Source organism: Anolis sagrei, chromosome 2 (genome assembly GCF_037176765.1).
Source record: "Anolis sagrei isolate rAnoSag1 chromosome 2, rAnoSag1.mat, whole genome shotgun sequence".
Taxonomy (NCBI): Eukaryota; Metazoa; Chordata; class Lepidosauria; order Squamata; family Dactyloidae; genus Anolis; species Anolis sagrei.
This window is the reverse complement of record NC_090022.1, coordinates 276,881,998-276,893,127: the sequence shown is the minus strand read 5'-3', so window position 1 is coordinate 276,893,127 and position 11,130 is coordinate 276,881,998.

Here is an 11,130-nt window from a genome sequence, read left to right as displayed (position 1 = left end):
GTCAGCCATAGCAGAGCACCTGATGAACCAACCTGGACACAGCATATTATTTGAGAACACAGAAATGCTGGACCACTCTCACAACCACCATATCAGACTACACAGAGAAGCCACTGAAATCCACAACCATGTGGACAATTTCAACAGAAAGGAGGAAAATCAACAAAATCTGGCTACCAATATTTAAAAAACTCAAAAATTACAACAGCAGAACAACAGAGAGTAAACAATCAGACACATCTAAACACCTCTCAACAAAAGATTCCCCCAGGCACTGCTAAGCCATCAAATGCTAATTAAGGTGGTCAGTTGAAACATTCACACCTAGCTCCAGCAGTCAAGAGTCCTTTGTCCCACCCTGGTCATTCCTCAGTTATATAAACCCTTTTTTCCTAGTTCCAACTGACCTCACTACCTCTGAGGATGCTTGCCATAGATGCAGGTGAAACGTCAGGAGAAAAATGCCTCTAGAACATGGCCATATAGCCCGGAAAAACCTACAACAACCCAGTGATTCCGGCCATGAAAGCCTTCGACAATACAATGCATTCTACTACGAGTTTTAATCTTAAATTTTGCTTAGTACTTGTGCACTGGTTCTTACTCTGTGTGGGCACATTTTACAAATGCAGTAGTTGTGTACTCTTGAAGGGCAGATGGTTGAACTAAACCTGTGGTCCGTAGACCACCAGTGGTCCACAAGAATGAAAATATGGTCTGTGGCCTCACCATCCCAACAGGGATGCTGGGAGGGGAGAGGTTGACTACCCATGAAAGATTACTACTACCACATCAGCTCTTGATTATTAAATATGGTTTTCTGTGGGTAAGCAGATGGTGACTACTGGATGGCATATGTTCTGTAGCAGAGACTAGAGTTAATGTGGTCCATCCAATGCAATTTTCTAGATCAGCACCCCAAATAACCAAACCGAATGTAAAGTTGACCAATAACTGATTCATAACCCTTTTGGTACTAATGTTGGAAAGTGGTCTCTGGTCAAAGTGGTTCCATGTCAAAAAAAAAGGTTGGGAACCAGTGAACTGAATGAACTCTTGTACTCCCTTGTAGTTTTAAGACTGAATGAATCGATGAAATTATCCTCATAACATATAAGTAAATAAAACCATTATGGGCAACTGCATCTCTACATCTTTCTTTTTTACAGACCAAATCGTTCCAAAAGTGAAAGAAGAGTAAGAATGATCCATCCTTACCACCCCAAAAAGCTTTCCCAGAATTAAGCTGTAAGAACACAGTCATTAAGAATAACAGCCTGTTTGGCTAAAATGTGCCACAGCAAGTATAGCAACGATGCAATAATTCCTAAGCAAGATGCCTGTCAACGGATAAGTCCTGCAGCTGCTATTCCTGGCAACCTTATGCTCTTTCAATTATAACAGCTTGAATTGGATTCTTGTATTCTAGAAATGTGATATGATGAGACAACCTGACAAGCTGTGCACTAGATCATACCACATTTTCTTGGCAATACACAATGATCAAAGCACACATGAAATTTTAATTTGAACCGAACATGATACTTTTAAGAATATGGCTCAAGTGGTGTGTATACGAAAGAACAGATAAAAAGACAACAAATGGGCAGAGCCCTTCAAATGTGTATTTTGGGATATGTGAAAGGAAAGGCAAAATGTGTGGCAAAAGTCTGCCATGTAAAAACATGTTGTGAAGAAACTAGAACAAATAGTGATATTGTTAGATGTCTTTTTTCTACATTGGCTGTGCTTTGGGGGCCTTGTAGTCATGGTTAAGCATGCCAAATGTTGGTCGTGTTGATCTTCAGATCAAAAACACTGATCTGGGTTAGACCAAACAATGAACATTCAATCATGATGACACAAGCATCTTGCCAACTACTGTTCCATGAATTACCACTGTTGGTACTATAATAGGACCGGAAAATGAACGGCAGCCAGTGGAGCTCCTTAAACAGAGGTAAGAGGGCTAGATTAAATAGTCCCTAAAACGTGAGAAGGAATAATCCTTTCTTTGTATCTTGACTTGGGAACAATTTGGGGCTGGTATTTAATACATACCTGATGGCATCACCAGAGGTCATCCCAAGATCTTGGGTTTGGCTGACAGTATCAAGGTGTGGGACAATTCTTGATAGCAGGTCAGCTCTAGATAGCAGGCCAGCAGGGGAGGAATCTTTCCACTGCCATACGTGTCACACAGCGACTTCTTACTCTCTCTCAGCAGACTCTGACCATTTGGTGTATACTTGAGGACCATGTATTTGCCTGTTTTTCAAAAAAATTGATATCCCATTTAGTGTTTGTATGGGATAAACATTCTATCCCTTAAATGTGGGAAATTCCTTACACTATGGGGCATGTAGCAACCCTACCCAGCATATCCCAATGGTGAGAAATGCTGGCAATTTCAGTTCAACAATTTTCAATGGGCTGCCCTATTTCCATTCCAGCTGAAATGCTTCATCATCAAGAAGAAGGAGTTTTATAACTACATAACCAATTCTGGACCTCAAAGGCTGATCTAATAGATTTATAAGAACGACATGAGGAATGAACACCTCACGGGGCCCTTCCACCCAATCTTCTTTCTCTTTCTGGTTCTGAAGACTGCTCCTCAGAAGATTAAGCACGAAGTGTCACGTCAGCACTTCAGAAACCTTATTACAAAGCTACAGTGTGTGTTTTTTTCCAAAGTGGGTTTAAAAAGAGATTAAATTAATGCACAGCTTAAATCTCTATCAAAGGAAATTGAAGCATGACAAGGGAGGGCTGCAATGTTTAACCAATTAATTGGCTTAAAATATTTTACACTTCAATACTCTGCATATCTTTACACAGAGTCAGAATATGTCTTATTGAGTTCAGTTGCACTGACCTCCAGACAAGTAGTGTAAGATTCATCTTTAATGTGAGAATTCCCACAGATTAACTGAATGGCAAATGCATTTGTAATATTAACATTTTTAATGCATGCTAGTTGCCCTGCTGAAAGAGAAGGTGGAGCTGGTTCAGCCTTGAGAATCTACACTATGTACCTGGAGCGTTTTTGGGAGGATTCTACTTGAAGGAACATAGGGCAAGATTCAATGGGGTGAGGTGGGGAATAATTCTCAGACACAAAAGGCAGACACCAGGAAGAATGTGACATACAGAAACAGACCTCTCAAGAACCATGCTGTGACTATAAATATGTGAGGAGAACTCAGAGGGAGGAGAGAGCAAGCTTGTTTTCTGCTGCACTGGCGACCAGGACATGGAACAATGACTTCAAACTATAGGAAAGGAAATTCCACCTGAACATTAGGAAGAACTTGTGAGAGCTGTTCAGCAGTGGAACTCTCTGCCTCGGAGTGTGATGGGAGCTTCTTCTTAGGAGGCTTTTAAACAGTGGCTGGATGCAATCTGTCGGGGGTGCTTTGAATGCAATTTTCCTGCTTCTTGGCAGGGGGTTGGACCGGATGGCCCACGAGGTCTCTTCCAACTCTATGATTCTATGACTGTGCAACTATATAATGAATTCTAAGCTATTCTTACTCAGCAACTATGACAGACAACAGCCATGGTATTCAAAGACCATCAAGCCATCAAGAGGAAGAAAACAGAAATTGTAGGGTCACGGGGTGGAGAAGATGGTTAAATGTTAACAGAAAGAACTGCTCGACACCTTCTTTTTCTAAATATTTTCTTAAAAGCAAAACAATGCTCTACCTGGTGGAAATAGAAGAAATCATGCAAATAAGAGGATTGCAAAAATATGTGGGGAGAAAATCACAGGGAGGAGGGAGCAAGCTTGTTTTCTGCTGCCCTGGTGACTAGGACATGGGACAATGGGTTTGAATTACAGGAAAGGAGAGTCCACCTGAACATTAGGAAGAACTTCCTGACTGTGAGAGCTGTTCAGCAGTGGAACTCTCTGCCCCAGAGTGTGCTGGAGGCTCCTTCTTTGGAGGCTTTTAAACAGAGTCTGGACAGCCATCTGTCGGGGGTACATTTCCAGCTTCTTTGCGATTTTCCTGCTTCTTGGCAGGGGGTTGGACTGGATGGCCCATGAGGTCTCTTCCAGCTCTATGACTCTATGCAGTCCAAAATAGTCAAAGTAGTAGTACATACTTAGCTATTCTAAATAATGTCAAGACTCCAGGTCTTGATGAACCACCTTCAAGGGTACTAAAAATATTTGCAGTATCTCAGGGCTACTTTAAATCATCTTTGAGAATTCTCAGAAAATGAGAGATCCCAGCACCAGTGTCTAGTGGAGTGCTGTGGGGTGGTGTCCTAGGTCTGTTGTTACTCTTCTTCTTTATCAGTAGCTTGGGTGATAGAATAAAGTTTACAGGTGATATGTTATTATTATTATTATTATTATTATTATTATTATTATTTTGCAGGCAGGAATAGCTTATACCCTTAAAATAGGATCAGGATTTTAAATGACACTGAAAGATTAAAGAGCTAGGCTAAAACTAACATAAGGAAATTGAAGAGGGGCAAATATATAGCATTTAGGCAATAAAAAAAATTGAAATTTTAAAAATGGTTTAAATCTGTTTTGATAAAAGAATATATGAAAAGGACTGGGGGGGGGGGGGAATCTTACTAGGCCACAAACTAAATAAGAGTACGAAGTAGCTGCTAAAAAGCCAATACATGTCAAGGCTGTATCAACAGGATTATAGTGTGAAGTTCATAGAAAATAGTAATGTAATGTATTTTTCTTTGATCAGACTTCACCTGCAATGATTTAAACGAGTTGCAGCTTCACAATGTCAAAAAAGACATTGTGAAGCTGGAACCTGTTTAAAGGCAGATAACAAAGACGACAAAGAACTAGAAACTGAGCCCTGAGAAGAAAGGCTGAGCTGAGAAAGGACTGAGAGGTAACGTGATAGCTTTAAATGCCTGAAGCAATGACATATAGAAGATGGAGTGAGTCTACTTTTTGCTGTTGCAGAAACCAGAACGTGAATCAATAGAATCAAGAAACAAGAAATTCCACTAAAACATTAAGATATTTATATTAAGAGCTGTTCAACATTGGAATACATTGGGTTGTTGTAGGTTTTTCCGGGCTATATGGCCATGTTCTGGAGGCAATTTTTCTCCTGAGGTTTCGCCTGCATCTATGGCAGTGGTTCTCAACCTGTGGGTCCCCAGATGTTTTGGCCTTCAACTCCCAGAAATCCCAACAGCTGGTAAACTGGCTGGGATTTCTGGGAGTTGTAGGCCAAAACACCTGGGGACCCACAGGTTGAGAACTACTGATCTATGGCAAGCATCCTCAGAGGTAGTGAGGTCTGTTGGAAGTAGGAAAAATGGGTTTATATATCTGTGGAATGACCAGGGTGAGACAAAGGACTTTTGTCTGCTGGGGCTAGGTGTGAATGTTTCAGCTGATCACCTTGATTAGCATCCAATGGCTTGGAAGTGCCTGGGGGGAATCTTTTGTTGAGAGTGATTTTATGTGCCTGTTTGTTTCCCCTCTGTTGTTTTGCTGCTGTAATTTTTGAGTTTTTTAATACTGGTAGCCAGATTTTGTTCATTTTCATGGTTTCTTCCTTTCTGTTGAAATTGTCCACATGCTTGTGGATTTCAATGGCTTCTCTGTGTAGTCTGACATGGTGGTTGTGAGAGTGGTCCAGCACTTCTGTGTTCTCAAATAATATGCTGTGTCCAAGTTGGTTCATCAGGTGCTCTGCTATGGCTGATTTCTCTGGTTGGAGTAGTTTGCAGTGCCTTTCATGTTCCTTGATGCGTGTCTGGGCGCTGCGTTTGGTGGTCCCAATGGAATACATTGCCTCAGAGTGCGATTGACTCCCCATCATTGGAGGTCTTCAAAGAAAAAAACTTGCATAGCAGGGGGTTGGACTAGATGGCCCATGTGGTCTCTTCCAGTTCTATTATATTCTATGATTCTATGAAAACATGGATGGCTATATTTTTCTAGGTGTTAGTGGTGAGTTCCTGCATCAAAATAGGTTGGATTTGCTGGACCTTACAGTCTCTTCCAGCACTGTGAATGGTGCATTGCTTTCTCCTTCTGATGTGGGGAGATATGTCATCTAAATATAAGGAAGCATGATTTTATCTTCAGGTATGATGTTAATCCATATGCAAATCTATCTAAAGCCATGATTAATAAAAAAAGTTCTTAATGGACTATTGTCTTAAGAATGATACAGGTTTCATAACATTTCTATTAACTGGAAAAAATATGTGAGGAAGTGAGATTTAATGGGGTCATAGAAGAATCACAGCCTGAGGGTCCATGCATATATTATATTTTTGCTGATGTGAGTCAGGCTGATTCTTCATAAAGATTCATATCTGCAAGCTGGTAGTGCTTTCCACACACACCCAATTTGCACTTGATAAAATCGGGCCACAATGGGGTTTTACCTTCAAGGGAGTCAAGTGGTGAGTCCAACAGAGCTTCTTTAAAGTTTGAACTTCAACCAGGAAAAGATTCATTATCTAAACCTGTTTTTTGCTGCTCTGGAGGACATGGAGCAATAGATTCAAATTGCCCTCCCCCAAAAAATATCTACCAAAACATTAGGGAGAATGTCTTGATGAAAATGCTTCTTGGTAGTGAGATATGCTGCCTGGGAATGTGAAAGAATCTCCTTCTCTGGAGGATTTTAATCAGAGGGTGGATGACCATCTGTTAGGATTGCATTGATTGTATATTCCTGCATGACAGAGGGTTGGAATGGATGATCCTTGGGGTCTCTTCAAACTGTAAGATTCTATGGTTCTATGATTCCACCCACCTAGGCCCATAGCCAGGATTTTGATTTGGGGGGTGCTGAGCTTGATTCAAGGGGGGGGGGGTTGAGTTTGATTCAAGGGGGGGGGGGTGAGGATCTATCCTAGCAAACCTTTTGTATCATTATCCCAATAGCCCCATGCATATGGGATATATTGAACATGGTGATCAGATCATGATATGAATAAACATAACAGTTTAAATAATATATCAGTAAGGCCTTCTCGCGGACCACTCTGAGAATTTGGGGGGAGGGGGCTGAAGACCCTCAAGCCCCCCCCCCCCTCGGCTACATGCCTGCACCCACCCCAACATGAAAGCTACCAACTGTCCCTGAGGATGATGAATGCTGTGACACACACTTGGGCTTTCCCCCTTTTTGTTACAGTCACCATATTCCATATCCAAAATTTGAAAGTTCTGGGGGTTCAACATTTCATGGCAGGGATAAGAATTACACAGCTCTTCAGATTGTACTAGAACAATGGTTCTCAACTGGTGGGTCCCCAGATGTTTTGCTTTCAACACCCAGAAATCCTAGCTGCTAGTAAACTGGCTGGGATTTCTGGAAGTTGTAGGCCAAAACACCTGGAGACCCACAGGTTGAGAACCACTGTACTAGAATTTTGAGCACACCTTGGTAGGCCATCTAACAATGTGGTGTGCTGGGTATAAGCTATCCAACAATGTGGTATGCTAGGTATTGCTATCCAACATCTGGAGGATCACGCTTGCTGTGCTGTCGCACGCTGGGCCTGTGCATATGACTGTAGACAGGACATAAATTCCGTGTGCCCAACGGGACGCCAGGGCTGCCTCAGATTAAAGGCCCTTAGATTCCCCCAAACAAAGTTCTGTAGAGGCTTAAAGTAAGTCCAACAAAGTTCTTTATTGATGAAAACAAACAGGTATTTTCAAGCTTTCTTAATTGTCTATAGGCTCTTTCAATCTTGTTCACTGGGAACAGGCACTATCTTCTTAACTGTAACTAACTAATGGGGAAAGCCTAACTTCTAATCTGGGCAGTCTGTACTTGCCTCTGTTGACGTGGAGTCCCTGCACCCGGTACCAACTGCGTCTGGCTTCCGCGAGTGACCCTTGCCTCAACAGAGCTTTGTAGACCTCCAGGGAAAAAGAAGGAGTCCAGGTTGCTGTGATGGCCGGCTGAAGTCCTTCAGCCAAGCTGTGGCTGTATGTCTCCTGGCCAAGCTGTAGGGCTGTATAACCCCGGCCAAGCTATAGAAGACGAAGCTTTTCTAGAGGAGCCACTTCGTTTTATGTCCTGTGCGAAAGGCTTCTCTGTGAGAACTAACTCAAAATGGCTCCTGTTCCCACCAAAACTCAAAAAGGGGCGGGACCAGGGAACCTAACTATTATTGACAGGTGGCTTGCCCTATGATTGCAGCCAAAAGAAGCCACCTATCTGTAGAGTCCCTGAAACTTAGGACTGCAGCAAACATTAAATGCAAAAGCAAACAGAAATGGAGCTCCTGGTACAACTGTACCAGCACACTTGCCTACCATTACTCTGTGGCATTATGTGTGTATGCGTGCTTCAAAGCAAGACAGCAATCATGTCTCTCTCCCCTTACTATGCTACATAATAATAGAAGCGGGGGAGGGGGGAGATTGAGATCAATGGGAAAAGATGGCATTTTCAGCACCCATCAGCCCACACCTCTCTAGGAAGGGCCTTGATCTGGAGTCACACCTGTTTCCTTGAAGGTCACATTGTGGAGGGAGGCCATTTTTTGTCATATTAAATAACCCTAGTTAAAGATGCAAATAATTCTACCCATAGTCCTATGATATCCCATCTGATGTGCTCCACGTTGGCAATGAATGGCTGAATTGTCCAGCTTAAAATACAAATACAGCTTATATTAGCCATTTCATGTTGTTAAAAGCTTGTTTTCCATCTGTCTTAAAAGTGCCTCCAGGAAATAAACCTCTCAATGGGCTTGTTTCTGCTAAACAGTTTAAAGTTATTAGAAGAGAGGCATCATACTTGATCCAATGGGAACTTTATTGTGGCTGCAGCCCCCACATAATACAATAGAAACAACATATATAACAATATGATTAGCCCCAATGAACATCCCTCAAACATGTATTCCCATTGAAAACCGATTGGTATTCTTGGCTGGGTTTTACATCTTCCTTGACAATATGCATTTGAAAATCTGGATGTGCTTTTAAAAAGCTCTCTACACAATGCAAATATCTGACTCTATTTGAACTGCTCAAGTGCTGTTCAGAACGGTGAGCCCAAACCATGCTAACATGTGTTGAATGAGAAAATGAGATAGAAATCAAAGCAAAATCCTCCAAAGTTCTCTTGATAATGATTGACTAGATCTTGAATACAGCAAATGTGATCGCTCCCAGCATATTTTTCCATTCACTGTGCTGACAAGGAGTAACAGGAGTTGCAGTCCAATAATTTCTAGACTTCTGCCTTTTCCTTATTTCTGGGGTGGGTGCAGAGTCAGACACAAACTAAGGAGAATCTTGAGAGCAGGTGGTTTGTTTACATCTGACTTGTGAATTCTGGGAGCTATAGTTTAAAAATGTAACTTTATCAAGCTCCAAAACTGCTCTTGAGCAAGAGGCATGAAGTCTGAAACAAAGCACAACTGGATAAAATGCACTTCCATCAGTCCCTCATTCAGCATTTTTGTCTTGATTTTTTACACATTCCCAATCATCTAATCTAGCTTGAATAATCACCCAGAAGGTAATGTGAAATGAGATTTTTATGTGACAATGGCAGTCATCAATTGATTGCTAGAACATCTGAAATTGCTGCCAGCAAATTAGGTAATGGGCTGACTCTCAAGCGACTCCACCAACATAAAATTGTCCTCATTCAATTCGTGGAACTACAGAGTCTTTTCTGCCCACTACTATTGTCCAAATCCATTAATGCCTACAGCAATGAAGTGATACTTACCCCCTTAGTTGTTTTCTCTCTGGCAAGCCACAAAACATCTATTTGATATTGTTCCTTCATACATTAAAAGGAACAGCCATATTTTCTCTCTTTTTTATGATATACTGGTTTGTAGTTGGAATGCCTTCGCAGTGCCTTGCATGAAAAGCTTTGCAGCACTAGACTCATTGAATCTGAATTGCTAACTTTTTTATGGACTTTCTTTGAGCTTAAATGACCCAGAGAAGGCAAAAAGTGGTGAAATAGGAAACATAGAGTATCATTTTTAAGGGTTGCAGCAAGGGGTTAGCCCCTCAAGACTCCCAGGGAAGCAAGATGGTACTCTAATATTCAATAGTTGGCCATTCCTGTGTCAAATATACAAAGTTACTGGGGGAAAATGCTTAAATGAGTGTCCTACTGACATAATCAATTCTTTGTTTCGTGTCAGGAGCGACTTGAGAAACTGCAAGTCGCTTCTGGTGTAAGAGAATTAGCCGTCTGCAAGGATGTTGCCCAGGGGATGCTCAAATGTTTTGATGTCTCTCATGTCCCCGCATGGGGAGCTGAAGCTGACAAAGGGAGCTCATCCTCGCTCTCCCCAGATTCAAAGCTTTGACCTGTCAGTCTTCAGTCCCGCCGGCATAAGGGTTTAACCTATTGCGCTACCGGGGGCTCCGAAGCAATGTAACTCTGGAACACTAAAGGCTGCAATTCCCAACACAGCTATGTGGGAATAAGCCCCTTTGGAATCAATGCACAATTGCCTTGTAACATATCAAAATCACTCCTTCTCATCTCAAAGGTAAAGAGTAAATGCTGCTATATTTTGAAAGGTAATCATTGTCTTCTCAGCCACTTTCAGTCCTAAGCATGTAATAATTCTATGAAACAGATATTCAAATGGATGTAAAAGAGACCTTAAAGACCCATACCACATTGCCTGTCTCTTTGGAAACTTGGATCAAAGAACATGATTTGCATCTTTCTTGCTCCTATTACATTATATCTCACAACTGTATAAACATGCTTTACGCATGAGGCCTGAATACCACTCGGTATGGCCAATTGGTCAATAGTGTATGAATAATATCCAGCAGACCTGCAGTCATATGAATAGTTAGAAATACGATTTAAAAAGTACTATATACATCTGGATGAAGACTCAAGGAGGAAAACATGTTTCCATAGAATTATATATTCATTTCTTCATTATTATCCTGCATCTCTTCCGTGTTTACATAGTTGGCCTCTGCAATTTATTCTAACAACAACCTTGTGAAGTAGGACACATTGAGAGACAGTGTGACTAGAATTTGATGTGTTTGTGGATTGCTGGGGGAAATGAATCATGATTCCCCACTGAAACACTAATCACAAAACCATCATGGCTGTTAAAGTGAGACATATATTGAATTCTGAGCAAAGG